Genomic DNA, 15,681 nt, shown 5'->3' with positions numbered 1-15,681 from the left:
TACAGTGCTCAGACAACTTTTGTTACCCAGCTGCTCTGCACACACATGCTGAGAATATCTGGCTGGAGCCCTATTGAGGGTTGGCTGGAGCCCTATCGAGATTCCTCGGCCTCAGCCCTGACGTTATATATCAGAGTACCCCAAGAAGAAACCAGCCAGTCTTCATAGTTCCAGCACCCCACAGGACTCTCATCATCAGTGATGTGTGAGGAACACTGGAGAATCTGACAGAAGCAGGCCAGGACTGAATGTGTCACCAATATTTTACATTTTAGAAAGAGAGTCCACCTCCATGAATGCAAAAAGGTGGATACCACGGTGAACTTGAAATCACCATCACACAGATCACAGGGGCTTGTGTAGAGTAATGGCCAATGGATAAACAATATATTAGGACCAAGGGGTGGGGCTGGAGCTTAAAGGTGAAGATAAAATGGTAAGTCAGAAACTGAACAAGCCCATCTTCAGATAATCTGTGAAGAGTCACGATCAGGACAAGAGAAGCAGGAAGAAGGCAGGCATCCCTACAGCAGAAACCATAATGAGCATTTTGTCCTCCAAGTGGGCAGGTATGTCAGCTAGTGGACTATAAAGGCAAGGTGAACCAACACATGAGTGGTGGTGAACAAGGAGGTCATCCAGAATCACAGGCACAGAAGAATGAGGGCCACAAAGATGCGCAGGTACTGAGGGAATCCCCTGCCATCCTGGAGCTCTCTTCCTTGGCCCTGGGAGATCTTTAGGCAGGGGAGGGGAGGTAAAGGGGCTGATGGGGCTGGACATCAGGCAGATAATTAGAAAACAACAGGAGGTGTCTATCATGAGGCTGACCTACAGAGGGAACCAGGTTTTATTTCTATAATTTTTAGGACATTGGATGCTTGGCTTCATATTCTTACCAGTGATTTTTCAGCTGGAAAACTCTTCCCTAGCTCTAGATGTATTGTCTTTGGAATGGAAGCCAGTAGGTCCCTCTCTGGTGCAGGCAATGTAGGAAAGTTGTGGTTATTGACAGGCCCTCCAACCTAAATGAGGAAACACAGGAGGGGAGATTATATTGCAAGTGTCTGTTAGGGGTTGATGAGACCCCTGAATATGGTTATAATACCCGTGTACAGTGGGGGTATTACAGCCCTTCCATCCACAAGCTTGTTCTTCCAGAGAGAACCAAAAACATGAAAAAGCACCTCTACTCAACTCTGTATTTGCTTCATCAAGTACCTCCCCAATTTTTTTTTTAAGATTTTATTTTATTATCCATGAGGGACACAGAGGGAGAGACAGAGATACAGGCAGAGGGAGAAGTGGCCTCCCCAGGAGCTCTTTTTGGGACTTGATCCCAGGACCCCAGGATCACCTGAGCCAAAGGCAGACATTCAACCACTGAGCCACCCAGGCATCCCCAAAAAGATTTTTTTTTTTAATGAAAGACTAATGACTGTGAAAATTCGGGTTTATCACATTTGGGACATGATGTTCTGAGTGCATTGATTGTGTAGCACCTGTGGGTGGCTGGTGTTAGCATGACCTTCTTGTATTTAATGATGTGGCTAGACAATGTTATTTTTCATTAACTGAATTCTGACCACCATTCACAACATTTCAAATGGTCCTCACTATGTTTTCAGGAATCAAAGGAGCCATATTCTAGGAGTGATGAATTCTATATAAACTGTTGGCCTTGTGAGAGCAATTCTTCAACATCAGAATCACCTGGAAGACTTGTGCAAACAGATTGCAGGGGTCTGCTCCCAGGTTCTGCAGTTCAGTAGAATGATTTGTATTTCTAACAAGGTCCTGGGTGATACTGATGCTGACAGGGATCACACTTGCTGGAGTAGTTTCCTAGGGCTGCTGTTAACAAAGTGTAAAAAAAAAAAAAAAGGGTGCCTTAGAACATTTGCCATTTCTCACAGCTCCGGAAGCCAGAAGTCTGAAGTCAGGGTGTGTGCAGGGCCATGACTCTCTGACCCCTGGAGAGGGGAATCCTTCCTTGCCCCTTCCAGCTGCTGGTGGTAGCTGGCAATTCTCAGCGTCCCTGGGCTTACAGACCCATCAACCCAATCCTCTGATCACAGGGCGCTCTCCCTATGTCTTTTCAGGCTGCACTCTCTGTGTGTCTGTCTCTTGGTCCAAATTTCCTTTTTCTATACTAGTCATATTGGCTGAACTCTTCACTCTTAATGTCCTTATTTTAACTAGATTACCTCTGTAAATGCCAAGTTTCCATATAAAGTAAAAATCTAAGGTTAGGATTTCAACATATGAATGGGGAGGGGACATAATTCAACCCATAGCACTTGGAGGACCCTTGCCAAACAACCACTTAACGTTTTTTGATCATGGCATATAGTAGGACAGTAAGAAGTACATTTCACACCTTGAGCTAGTGTTCAAATGCACATACAGAACTTAAAAAGTTGCAAAACAATACTCTCACTGTGTGTTACATACCCTAATACAGTGTGGCTTTTTAAAAATCCTATTCTATTTCCTTTCTTTAAAATGACCCATTACATTGGCTCTATGACCCAAAGGTTGACAAACACTTTTCATCAATATATTGCATACAGTAGATGCCCACTAAATATTCATCAAAAGTGTGAGTTAATATTATGGACTAGCCTGCACTACCAAGGGATGTTATACATACAGACCTCATAATTTTAGAGAAAAATCGGTGTTGCTGAGTATTTCTTACAAGAACATCTTTGCAAACCTAGTGCCTTCTGTGACACTGTCCACACGTTTATAAGCACTGCCCTTGCCCCAGAGCCCGAGAGCAGCTCCTCTGGGCGTGCCTTGCCTTCTGAGTGTTTGCAGGTTCTCCCAATGCCGGATGTGCCCCAGTGCAAAGTCTAAGCGCTCTCAGCACAAAGCCTCAGCAGCGCCCACACGCGGTGGCCTCTGGGTTCACAACTCCGCTGCCATAGGAGCCCATGGGACCCAGTTCTTCCCTGCCTCCCTCCAGGCTGGAGAGTCCTGAAGACCTTGCCTGAGGTCACCAAAAGCTTGTCCTAATGGTCGACTTTGTTGATCTTCTCTTGCCATGTACTTCTGGAGAAACAAGCGTTGTCCTACATCTTAGCAGCCACGAATGAGGGGAGTGAGTGGGGCATAGACCCAGACAAGGGGCTTTGTGAGAAGTTGAGCTTGGCAGGTTGTAACAGCCATTGACTCTTGGTCCAGTAATTCCTGCCGGATACGTGGTGGCAAGGCAAGTGCACACATAGTTGTAGTGACAAAAGTGATAAGGAAATGCGAACTCTACAAACCATGGCTAAGAGAAGCAAGAGAGAGAAAGGAATTTCCAGTATCAAGAAATTCGTTTCTGTTGTCGCAGGTCGGTCAGTGCACTTGACCTTCAGTGTCTTGAGAGTCTTTCAGGGTCTTGATATATGCTATGACAGGCTTCGAAGAAGCTCATGAGCTGCTGGGGGCAGAAGCCTGCCTGGCTCGTAGTATGGATGAAGCCTGGGTTTGCTGGACGCAGGCACACTTACTTGGCTTCCCCTCATCACCTCTTTTGGTTCTCCTTTCTTCCCATCTTCTACCTGTCCCCAGGACCTACTTTGGATTCTGTGCCATTCTCTGAGGCCTTGATTTCAATTAGCTGACCGCTGGTCCCTCGGCAGGCTGGCTAAGTGTGGCTTTAGGGTTAATCTTCTTGGTTATTCCTGCCTCGCTATTGTTCTCTTGAGGATCGCTCCCTCAGGAGAGCCTTTCTGGCTGGTAAAGACACAGTGCTGTGGGGTGGGAGAACTTTCTTACCAGCATGTTATAGTGGGAACAATTTTAAGCTAAATGTGAAAAGACATTAGCTTAAAATTTGACAGCATGTGACCTGGGATCAATCAGTTTGTATCTCTGGGCCTCTGATTCTTCATTTAAAAGATGTAGAGAGGGGCACCTGGGTGGCTCCATCAGTTAAGTGTCTGCCTTCGGTTCAGGTCATGTTCCTGAGATCCTGGGATCCAGTCCCACATGGGGCTCCCTGCTCAGTGGGTCTGCTTCTCCCTCTCCCTCTGCCCCTCCCACCCACTCATGCGCTCTCTCTCTCTCTCTCTCTCTCTCTCTCTCAAATAAATAAATGGATAAAATCTTTAAAAATTATAAATAAATAAATAAAAGATGAAGAGAAGCTGCTTTAGCCTGCAGGAACAGTTTTTAGGAGGGTCAAGGTAAAGGGTGTAGAAAAACCTTTTGCAAATTTCTAAAGACCTTCCACAACATCAATAGGATTTGTGTATTTTTATCTTGCCTCTCCACAAGGTTGGTCCTACGAGGTAGTGCATCAAATGAGAAAAAGGAGACAGTACCTAGAGCAAGAAAAGAAGGAAACGTTGTGTTCTCAAGCAAAATCAGGAGTGAGTCAGCAGAAAGTCCTGGCAAAACAACAAAATAGAAAGGGTGGAGAAGGAGGAAGTGGGCCACCAGGACCAGTTTGGAAATCAAGCACCTGTTTCTTAGTGACCAGCCACACAGAAGACGGGGATGTGATAGTGGTAGGGAGGAAGCCAGTGCACATCATGTGTGCCCTTGAAAATTAGTTCAAAACAAAGTCCTCATGGATTGTTTCCTCTGAATCCCTCCCTGGCAGCACTGAAATAGGTTTCATTTGTTTCCAGAAGACAAGCCTCAGACACATAGACATGCTACTTGAATTGAAATGTCCAAGTGGAGACAGAAGGAAATTATAAAAAAAAAAAGAATTGCACAGCTATTTCTGGATGTCAGAGTTGCTCTCGAGATGAATCTTTGGAAACATAATTAGAATCACAACTGACATTTTTTTTTACTATTTGTCTCTGAAGTAGAAGAAATGTGTATAGATGTAGCCTCATTTTTTGAGATGTTTTATACTCCTGTTCTCACCGTGACTCTCCAACGAAAAGCATCCTATGTGAAGGACACAGAGGATGACAGAAACATCATCCCTTAATAAGTCAGATGATGGGAACTGGTCACAAAAGAATGAATTATAGTGCACCAGAGATGGGTGTAGTGTGGAGAGCAGAACGAGACTCTTGAAGAAACGACAGGTTCAAAAGGACAGCACCATCTCTTCTCTCTTGAATTTAAGAAGTTTTGTAGAAGGCCAGTTATTCCAGGAGGAAAGAAGTGGAGCTATAAATACTGAATCCTAAGGATTTTTCATTACTTTTATATTTTGAAGGTGACAACCCTGCCTCCTATATTTTAAGTCTTGCCTAGATTGTTAACACTAAATTTTAAGTTCCATCTCGTGGGGAAGGAAAGGCATACAGCCAGGGGAAAACGAGGAACAAGTAGTTCATTTTTCCTATTTGTCTTGCATCGTAGAAGCTAGATATCTTTCCTTTTTTACTGAATTTTTCAATGGTACCTGGTTATTTGTGGCCCTCTCGACAACATTTTTTTAAAAACCATTCTAACAAGAAGTTTAACTTTGTGAAAATAGTATCAAATAAGTTGGCAACATGCGTGGAAATATGTGACGAGCGTAGTCATTAGAACGGGGATAATGATGACCTTCTGCTTAAGGGAAGGAGAAGCCTCTCTGGGAAGGACTGGTTCCTTCAAGAAATGTTCCATCATCACTCACTCCAGTATCACAGCTTGTAATTCACTGAACTATAAGCCCTAAGAGCAGGAGAAGAGACCTAGGAGGAAGTGAGATACTTCGGCAAGATGTTGGGTCTCTGGGGTAGTGCCTTATAAAATACAAGAATGAAAGAGAAGTTGGGGAATCAAGCAGAGGCTTGTGGGGGATGGGGGATGGGGATACAGGTGAAGGGGATTAGGAGCCCATTTATCATGATAAGCACTGAGTGATATAAGGGATTGTTGAATCACGGTATTGTACACCCAAAACTAACACCGCACTGTTAACTATACTGGAATTTTAAGAAGAGATCAATAAAAAAGGCAAAAAAAAAAAAATCAAGCAGGGCTGTATCTGGCATGAGACGTTTGCAGCATCTCGGGAAGGAAGGAGTATGGATTTTGTGCGGCGGGGAGAGACATAAATAACTCCCGTCACAGTGAGGAACTTGTCAGGTTGATGTGCTAAGGCTCGAACTCATTGATCCAGGCTTTGGTGGCTGTGACCTACACCAAGGTGCAGTTAAATTTAGTTCCCAGCCAGAGCAGAGAGAGTTGAGGGCAGAGGGGCAGCAGAGCTGCCGGGAACTTGAAGAATTCTCTGAATGGGAAGGAGTCTTACTGGTCATCCAGGCCAGTCTCACCACACCCCACATTCGCGCTGATGCTCCAGCAAACTTGACTTTCATATCTTTGCTAACACAGGCTGGTAAGTCTTTTCAGTACTGGATACCTTGAATTACCCAAAGTTAGCATTGTTGGTCCTTATAATGTGTACTTGTCAATATTATTCTTCCCTTTGCAGCAGATGAGAACAGACCTGCTCACCCTTATTCATGAAGCTCTTTAAAACTTTAAAGAGGGCAGCCCGGGTGGCTCGGCGGTTTAGCGCCGCCTTCAGCCCAGGGCGTGACCCTGGAGACCTGGGATCGAGTCCCGCGTCGTGCTCCCTGCATGGAGCCTGCTTCTCCGTCTGCCTGTGTCTCTGCCTCTCTCTCTCTCTCTCTCATGAATAAATAAATAAAGCCTCTAAAAAAATTTTTTAAAAAAAATAAAAATAAAAAAAATAAAACTTTAAAGATAGTGTTCCATTTCCCCTGAGGCTCTCCTCCAGGAAGACCACCTGCTGTCACTCCAGGTGACTCTCACCTAGCAGCTTTCTTTCCAGACTCCAGCCAAGCCAGTCATATTCTGGTCTCCTCTAGAATATTTTGGCTTATTGGTCTTACTCCTTGGGAAAAAAAAAAGTAATACCTTCAACTGGACTCAATTCTTCAGATTTAAGGGGAAGAGTTTCTAGACAAGACATTCATAATTTCTTCCCCCAAAGACCTCACAGACTGGTTAGCTCTTGTCTCAGCCACACTATTAAAGATGTGCTCATTTATTCTTTTTTAGTCAAAGAAGGACCTGGATGGAATACTCAGGGGGTGTCTTTGCCCTGAAGACCCACCTGATACTTAGCCATTCCATAGAGCAAGTCTTGGAAGGCTTCTTGGAAGCTCGGCAGCTGCTACATGGTGGGGAGATCATAGTTATGGATCAGGATAATGGATGGAATTAAGTACTGAGAGCCATAAATTGCAGATTTTGGAAGAATATGTCAAGACCAAGATTTAGGAGCATACAATGTAAATGGGACAATTCATGAAATATTTTTTATGAAATATTTTTGAAAAAAAATGTGCTTCTTTGCTCTAGCTCTCCCCATATCAACTGAAAGGGGTGGGGGTGTACCAGGTTCGGAGTTAATTGTTTGATCTCCACTGCCTTCTTAAAAGTGATCAGGACACAAGGAGACTGTGGCAGGCATTGGCTATGTCTGTTACCTGGACCATGAGCTTGATATCACAGGCGTTCACATATGTTCAAGCTCATCAAATTGTACACAGTGAATATGTGTTCTTTGTATATCAATTATACCTCTATAAAGCTGTTTTTAAAAAGGTTCTGAGGAAACAAAAGGAGCATTTACAGGATATTGCCTTCATGAAGTACCTGTCATGGTCCACAGAACCCTGGCTTGAAGTTTGAGGGTAGATTGCATGCTCTCTCCCAGAGGACAGACCATTGTGCTGGTTTCCAGTAGAACTGGGAATCACCATGCCAGATGGCACCTAACGAAATTTCCTTCAGCAGCTCCCCCAAATTGTAAGAAGATAGACCCTCTGGGTCAACGTTTCATTTTCTCCAAATGTAAAACCAAGAAATCTCACATTTTCCTGCTTCCTTTTAGAGTTTTTCTTTTTCTCCTTCGGGTTTTTAATTTTTGGCTCATCATCACTGATATCACATGCAGATAATTTTTCTTCTTTTTCTTTTTTACTATCCAATTTCCAAATCTTGCTTTCTTTTCCCTGCCCAGTCTTTTTCCTGTTTTCATCTTTCCCAGTTCCCAGTATTTTTAGCCCACATTCACTTCTTATTGGATCTTATTTCTTTAACCATGTGTCCCAGCCATGGTGGTCTTGATCCCAGCTTGGGAGAATCTTTCTTTGAGCTCATCTATACCCTTTGGTATGTTTAATTCCCTCTATGAATAGAATATAGGATCAAATAAGAAAGTAATTGTAGATGTCCATTGGATCTGCTTGGTAGTCTACACGCCCCTCCTAGAGTTCCCCAGCAATGGCTGACCAGCCTCTGCTTGAATTCCATGAGTGCTGGGGAGCTCACCACTTCAAGGAACTATTTCCCATTAATGGGACGCTCCAACTAGTAGAGTAATTGTGCTGACCAGGAGCTCAGTCCAAAGGGCAAAAATCTGAGTTTTTTTGTGTCTGTGCCATCCCTCAAAACTGGTCAACTCCAATTCTGCTATATGTAGTGGGCTTCCCATTTTAGAGGAGAGAGTTTCATGGATTCACTACAATGTTAGTAGCTACATCATCTAGTCCTCCTCAAGATTTAAACAAGAGAATTCTTTACTGTTTTTTTTCATGGTTTATATTTCCTAAGCAAATACAGCTCTTACCTCTCCTTTTTGTAGGAGAGAAATAAGGCTAAGAACAGTAAAGGAATTTGCCCATTAAGTGAGTAGCAGGCTGAGAATTGAGTAGTAGCTGCACTGTTGTATTTGTGCCCTGCTCCCAAGCCACTCCAAACCACATTCCACTACTGCTTCCAACTCAGTGCATTGTTAGGAAGAGACTCTTGTGGCAGTGAGGAGGTGGGAGCAGGAGGCTGGCAGGCCAACTGGAAGGTCATTGCAGTTACTCAGACATACAAAACTAGGCCAGTGTTACTGACAGTAGAAAATGTGGTGTGATTTTAAGAGGCATTCCAAAGTTATAGAGTCCAATGAAACTTGGAAACCAATTATACACAGAGAGTAAAAAACAGTAAGGAATAGAAATGGTTGAAGCTAATTCTAATATTTTTCTGAGAAGCCAGGTATATGGATAAATGTAAAGTGACTTCTTTAGCAGAAAGTAGCTTATGTGGTTTTTAAATGGTTGAATTTGGGATAAAAGTTTTGGGTAAAAAAAAAAATCCATGCAGAGAGGCCCAGAAAGATAGGGCCTCCAGCTCTCCCCATATCAACTGAAAGGGGGGGGGGGTGTACCAGGTCATGTCAAGTCTAAGAATGCAAATTCAATGAGAGGCTGCATAGGAAAATTAGTTGTTCTTGGGGTTGAGGGTCCATTTCTGGGTTCTTTGTTCTCTTCCACGGATCTCTTGTGTCTGTTTTTGTGCCAGTACCATACTTTCTTGATGATCACAGCTTTGTAATATAGCTTGAAGTCCAGCTTTGTGATGCCACCATCTTTGGTTTTGTTTTTCAACATTCCTCTGGCTATTTGGGGTCTTTTCTGTTTCCATATAAATTTTAAGATATTGTTCCTTGAAAAAGGAAAGGCTCTTCAACAAATGGTGTTGGGGAAATTGGACAGCCACATGTATAATTAAACTGGACCATTTTCTTACACCAAACACAAACTCAAAATGAATGAAAGACCTAAATGTGAGACAGAAATCCATCAGAATCCTAGAGGAGAACACAGGCAGCAACCTCTTCAACTTCGGCCACAGCAGCTTCTTGCTAGATACATCTCCAAAAGCAAGGGAAACAAAAGCAAAAAATTAACTATTGGAACTTCATCAAGATAAAAACTTTCTGCACAGCAAAGAAAATAGTCAACAAAACTAAAAGGCAACCTACAGAATGGAAAAAGATACTTGAAAAAGACATACTGGATAAGGGGCTAGTATCCAAGATCTGTAAAGAACTTATCAAACTCAATACCCCCAAAACAAATAACCCAATCAAGAAATGGGTAGAAGACATGAAGAGACATTTCTCCAAAGAAGACATACAAATGGCCAACAGACACATGAAAAAAATGCTCCACAACACTTGGCATCAGGGAAATACAAACCAAAACCACAATGAGACACCACCTCACACCAGTCAGAATGGCTAAAATGAGCAAGTCAGGAAATAACAGATGTTGGGGAGGATGCAGAGAAGGGGGAATTTTTGTACACTGTTGGTGGGAATGCAAGCTGGTGCAGCCACTCTGGAAAACAGTATGGAGATTCCTCAAGAATTTGAAAATAGAGCTACTCTACAACCCAGCAATTACACTACTAGTTATTTACCCCAAAGATACAAATGTATTGATCCAAAGGGGTACCTGTACCCCAATGTTCACAGCAGCAACATCCACAATAGCCAAACTGTGGAAGAGCTGAGATTTCCATAAACAGATGAATGGATAAAGAAGATATGGTCTATATGTATACTTACCAATTACATAGACATGGATGGAACTGGAGGACATTCTGCTGAGTGAAATAAGTCAACCAGAGAAAGACAATTATTATATGGTTTCATTCATATGTGGAATATAAGAAACAGCACAGAAGAACATAGGAGAATGGAGGGAAAACTGAATGGGAAGTCATCAGAGAGGGAAAAAAAACTATGAGAGACTCCTAACTATAGGAAACAAACTGAGGGTTGCTGGAGGGGAGGTCGGTGGGAGGTAATTGGGTGATGGGCATTAAGGAGGGCATGTGATGTGATGGGCTTTATACACAACTGATAAATTACTGAACTCTACATCTGAAACTAATGATGTACTATGTGTTGACTAATTGAATTTAAATTTAAAAACAAGGAAATGAAAAAAAAAGCTGCATAAGAAAGCAGAAATAAATGAGATCTACCAGACCAGAGGTGTATACCAGCAAGCCCCACAAGTGTCAGGTTGGTGCCTGCAATCCCTTGAAGGAGTCTGCAGCAGCAGAAAAGAAAGGCAAGTAGGCTGGAGGGAGGAGGGCAGGGGGACACAGAGTCAGTGAACTGTCGCAGAGTGAAGAAACAAGAGCAGCTCCCATCACCTTTCTCATGCACCACAAAGAGACAGAGCAGATGGCAAATTAATCAGATGCCATCATGTCTGGCAGCTGGAAATGCACTTGGAGATCACAGTTGGAGGATGTTAGAAGTGCACTGGTTACAGGTGAATAGAAAGTATGGCACTGCAGACTTTTCTCATGAAATGCAGTGATCGTTAAAAAGGAGTAGTTAAAAAAAAAAGGAGTAGTTCATGGAGGATATGACCAGGGATTTTTATTTTTAATGTGTGAGATTTGAGTTATATTTTACAGATTTGGGAGAGGAAACAGCAGAGAGGGAGTGGTGAAACATATAAGGCAGGGTCTTTTACAAAACAAATAGGCAGCAGTCAATGAGCTTCACCTAGAAGCAGAAGGGAGTGGAGTGGAGTGGAGACCTCAGAGGTTAGTCTAGGAACCTCTTCTTCCTGCAGGAGAAGGCTGGAGGGGAGGTCTGCAGTGAAGCCCTAGGGGTAAAGAGTAGGTGGTAGATTGGAGAAGGTCTGAAGAAGTTAATTCAGTGCTATTGGAGGACGGATTGAACTGGAGCAGGTGGTTGAGGGAGGCAAAGAATGGAGGCAAGGAAAACTTCGTTTTTAGCTCAGTATACTGGGTGGGTGATGAAGCCACCAACTCAGATAGAAAATATCAAAGTAGAACTAGGTTTTAAGGGTTGTTGAAGAATTTATTTTGGAGAATATTGAGGTTTTGGTGCACGTGATGCATGAGGTGGGGATGTGTAAGTGAAAATCTGTATAAAGCTACAGGAGTGAACGATTTCATAGAGGAAGAACATATGAAGTGAGTCTGCATGAGCGTGCATGGTGAGGCTGAGGCAGTGAAGACCATAGACAAATAAAAAGTATGGCTCCATAGAAGCAATGAAGGGAAAAAGATAAAGTGTGTGGGCAGATGTTTCCGAATAGAAGAAAGAAACCAAATGTGAACTCACTCCATGACAAACCTTTGACTGGTTATTTTTATTCCAATTATTAAACGCCAATGGCAACTATTTTTCATGATACATTAGAAAGAAAATCTGCTAAAATTGCTTTCCCATCTTGTGAATGGTGTTTTGGGTAACAATTTTTTATATATTCATTTTCCAAGGGAAGTTTAATAGTGTAGAAGAAACCGAAGTAACTCAAATCCATGAACTGCTAAAAGTGCACTCTTAGAAAAATAACTGAATGCAATCTTACTAACTTCCAACTCTACTTTTCTCCATAATCAGAAGTATTTAAGGGCTATTTCAAAGAAAGAAACATAAATACAACAGGTAGAGACCAGAGGGAAAGAAGACTTTATCTTTCTAAGGAACAAATTCTTTCAGGGACATGTAGCCTGTTTTTATTCCTTTCAAGATAAGGCGTTTGCTCTTTAAAGAGTAGTTTCTTTTGCACCTGTGGTTCTTTGGCTCTGGGTTGAGAAAATATTTTGTGAAAGAGAATGATACTTGTTTGTTCCATCTTGGAGCAAAGAGAAGATTGTCACATCACCCCCCCGCCGCCGCCGCTACTTTTTATCACCCCCCCCCACCGCCGCCGCCACTACTTTTTTAAGAGTAGCACCTAAATCCTAAGTGCACTTCCATTTCTAAGGATCCCATTTGCATTAATAGTTCACTCTGGACGGCTTCTTTCACATACATACTTGGCAGGTGCAGCATCTCGTGTTTTACCTCTTTTTGATTGTGTTCCATTTTTGTTTGAATCTTTCTAATTAGTGATTCAGTTTTCCAGATATCGCAGGACATTTTTCCATCCATCCATGTTTTTTTTTTTTTAATCTCTTTGCCCCATAGTACACATAGAGAATTGAGAATGGGTAATTTTCTCATCTTCTTATCATTGCCCTTACAAGATTATTTTAATTCGGTCTTCTTTTCCTCATTGGTTCCACTCAGAAGATACTCCCAGGGCTGAATTTCAGAGTCATTTAGTGGTACGCTTAAAGACGCGTGCAAAGACCAGTTTCTAGGTATTTGTTTGGGAATGGTATAACCAGAGAATGAATTGAAATCACTGTTTCTGGAGGGATCAAAGAAATATTCCTTCAACACTCAAATTTTGTGTACTTGTGTATCTGTTGGTATCTTGGGTTGTTTTGGTTGACAGCAATCAACTTGGACTTTGAGTTAAGAGATATGTTCTTTGTTCAGACAATTTCTGATGTAGTGATTAGAGACAGACCAACCTCAGGGGAAATCTTGCTTGAGCTTCGTTTGAATTCCTTAAGACTCAATTTTCCTATCTTCAGAATAGGATGATAATACCTAATTGAGTGAGTTCCTGTATGCTGAGGAGCTGCCACACCACCCAATAACGTAGTATGTGCTCCATAAACACTAGCCACTCACACCCTCAGATTCATCGGCATCACCACCATCATCACTGTTCTGTTGAGTCATTTCCAAGACTTCCTTCAAGGTTTTTGGTCTGTGAGTGGTCTCCCCCAGCACCTTACTTCCATACTGGAATGGTTTTGATGAGGAATTTGTTTATCTGTTTGTTTTAGAAGTCGCTGGAGGTTTCTAAGGAGGGAATCCAGTAACTTAGAAGTCTATCCACAGCTGTACCTTTTTTCTTCTGGATTTGAACTAGATCTACCACTTACCTATTACTGTATAAGAAACTACTCAAAACTTAGCAGCTTAATACAACCAACATGTATTATCTTAAGGTTACTCTGGGTCGGGAATTCAAGACCATCTTATCTGAGTGGCTCTGGCTCATGATCTGTCATGAGTGTCAGCCGGGGCTGCACCATCTGAAGGCTTGACTGGGGATGAAGACTCTGTGTGCAAGACTCCCCTCATGTGGCTATGGGCAAGACGCTTCAGCTTCTTGTGGGCTGTTGGTGATCTTATGGGGAGGAACCGTGGATGCTTACCCCGTGGGTCTCTACTTAGGGCTGCTTTGAAGTCCTCACAGCATGGCCACTGTCTTGATCTGAAGGAGAACCAGCAGGAAGCCACAACACCATTTACAACCTGGTCTCAAAAGTTTCACACCATCATTTCTGCCATATTTCACTCAATGGAGTCCCTTGGAATTAGGCTCCACCCTTCTTTTCCCTCCCCCTCCTCCTTTTTGCCTCCACTCCTAACCCTCCTCATCCTTTTGCTTTCTCCTGTGCCCTTGCTTTACAGCACTTTCTTAGCAAACAAAGGTCACCTTTTGCCTGCCTGGGCCTATCATGAAAATGGAGGGAGATAAACAGGATGAACAGGTGCTATGGGAAGAGAGTTTAGGCACACCGTGTAGCACAGCACCATGTGCCATGACTGGAGAAATGCAGTGTGTCTGTCGAGCTTCTATTCTTGCATCTAAGGAAGCGGTCCAGCTCAGAGGCAGTTTAGTCAAAGCACAGGGCCCTCGGATGGACGCTGTCTGAGCAGTAATCTGTTTAGGATGCAGCCCTCCCTTCTTCTTTGGGGAAGCAGTAGAAGGCATCACTTCAGAAATAGCAGAGCTAGGTGTGCATGCTCCTTATTGGATTGCCGTGGCAGGTCCATGAAGTTCTCCTTCACAATTTTGTTGTTTACTGGTTATTTACTTATAAGGAAAGCAGCATTCGGACACATTTCCCTCATCAGATGCCCACTCACATCCCTCCAGCAGGCCCGGCCCCATATTTCTGGTTCAGGAGTCTCAAGATCTTTAGAAGCAAAGGTCTTTGGAACTTAAAAGCTGATGTTTATTTTTGTATCTGAATTCCTTTTCTACAATAACTGTGATCCACTATGATTACTCTAAGTGAATCCAGGGACTCCGACTAGGCAGGGAGTCACTGAGCTTAGACACTCCTGCCTGTTCTCTTTCTCAGGCTCGCTCCATCATCAGCACCCCAATGCATTCCTCCATTCCACATGCTTCACCCTGGATCTGTCTTCCTTGTCCTTACCAATTACCTTTGGGAAGGTGGTTTTAAATGCTGGCCACTGAAAATTTACCATTTATGGATTAGAGAATCTTCTCCTGCAGGCTCAAGAGTTTTAAGAGAGGCTCCAGTTTGGGGGTTATAGGAGTTTGGAAACAGAGTTTTTTGTTTGTTATCTTAGTTTTAAAAGCCATGCTCCCCCAAAATAAATTTAATTTAATTTATAATAATTTATTTTAATAATTAATTTTTTAATTAATTTTTAATTTTAATTTAATTTAATTTTAAAAAGCTATGCTCCCTCTTGCAATGAGTTCTTAGTTTATTGACCACTCTCTGTAGTTAAAAGATGCATATTCCATTGTACAGAAGGACAGGAGTTTGCCCAGTTAAGGCCATCTTGGTTTCAGTATTCACTGAGCATGCACAATGGGATTTGCCATAATTTACAAGGAATGCCCACAGTACGTGGGTCTTATGGTCCTGTTGGGTCTAGCTTACTGTGTGACAGTCTCTGGTCATGTCCTCACTCATCCTGTGCTACATGTCATTGAGTTCGAAATCTGTGCCCCTGATTTACACAAACCAGCTAGCTATGAGGATGATATCAAGCTTCTGACTGCCCCTTTTTTTTTTTGTAATTTTTTTTAATTTTTATTTATTTATGATAGTCACAGAGAGAGAGAGAGAGAGGCAGAGACACAGGCAGAGGGAGAAGCAGGCTCCATGCCCGTCGGGAGCCCGACGTGGGATTCAATCCCGGGTCTCCAGGATCGCGCCCTGGGCCAAAGGCAGGCACCAAACCGCTGCGCCACCCAGGGATCCCTCTCTGACTCCCCTCTAAACAATGTACAAATGAAGAAAATAAAATAA

At 42.8% G+C, this 15,681-nt stretch overlaps 1 protein-coding gene across 3 annotated transcripts in view; it reads left to right on the top strand.

Annotated features, from left to right (window-relative positions):
• DPP6 (dipeptidyl peptidase like 6) overlaps window positions 1–15,681 on the top strand; it is an 821,668-nt gene that overhangs the window by 614,082 nt on the left and 191,905 nt on the right. The gene's annotated exons all lie outside the window — the stretch shown is intronic.

Source organism: Nyctereutes procyonoides, unplaced genomic scaffold (assembly GCF_905146905.1).
Source record: "Nyctereutes procyonoides isolate TBG_1078 unplaced genomic scaffold, NYPRO_anot_genome, whole genome shotgun sequence".
Lineage (NCBI taxonomy): Eukaryota > Metazoa > Chordata > Mammalia > Carnivora > Canidae > Nyctereutes > Nyctereutes procyonoides.
Note: the sequence above shows the minus strand (reverse complement) of the source record. Positions and strands in the feature narration are given on the sequence as shown.